General features: G+C 37.9%; 1 protein-coding gene across 3 annotated transcripts in view; it reads left to right on the top strand.

Moving 5' to 3' along the window:
* Nucleotides 1–672, top strand: part of stard5 (StAR related lipid transfer domain containing 5) — a 25,085-nt gene that overhangs the window by 2,796 nt on the left and 21,617 nt on the right. The gene's annotated exons all lie outside the window — the stretch shown is intronic.

Raw genomic sequence — 672 nt, 5'->3', positions numbered from 1 at the left:
TAGTTCACCCTAATCTCCAAAAGAACTACTTCCTGTCCCTGTTCTGCACGTATTCCACAAGTGTCCCTCGTTTAGAAAGATAGTATAGAAGTAAGATGTCTCACTCTGTAGCTAAAACAGGATCTGCAGTAATGTGCGGTACAACTCAAACACATGGTGTTTTTTGAAAATGAAACCATGTAAACCTATTGTGTTACAACCTCAAAATACATTTGAAAATGACACCTGAACCGGAAAAGGAGCAGAATATGGGCGCTTTAAGAACCACTGGTCCTGACCACACAACCAACAAACAAAGCTGTATCAGGACTGATCACATCATGAAAAATCCCCTAGCAGTAGAGTTGGACTTTTATTTCCTGCGTCATGCTTTTTATTTTTATTTTTAAATAAATTGTACTATGTTTTGGGAAGGTGTGATCTAAAAATTGGCCATGTGCTAGTGTTTTCATTGCTTGAAATAGTGTGCAGAGTAGAAGAAATGGACTGTCTGTTTGTGCAGGGGTTAGATCATTTGCCTGTCCAATAACCTAGAAAAATGCCTGAAACAATTGTTACATTATGTACATTACATAATTTTTTCTACATAATCACGGTTAATAAAGCTCTGGAGGAAACTACTAGAACTGTTGGGTCCTTGTATATTCTGGAGTGTGGTCTAGACCTGCTCTA

The sequence above is a fragment of the Etheostoma spectabile genome, chromosome 15 (genome assembly GCF_008692095.1).
Source record: "Etheostoma spectabile isolate EspeVRDwgs_2016 chromosome 15, UIUC_Espe_1.0, whole genome shotgun sequence".
NCBI classification, from domain to species: Eukaryota; Metazoa; Chordata; class Actinopteri; order Perciformes; family Percidae; genus Etheostoma; species Etheostoma spectabile.
The sequence above is the reverse complement of the archived record's forward strand: the minus strand, read 5'-3'. Positions and strand labels throughout refer to the sequence as shown.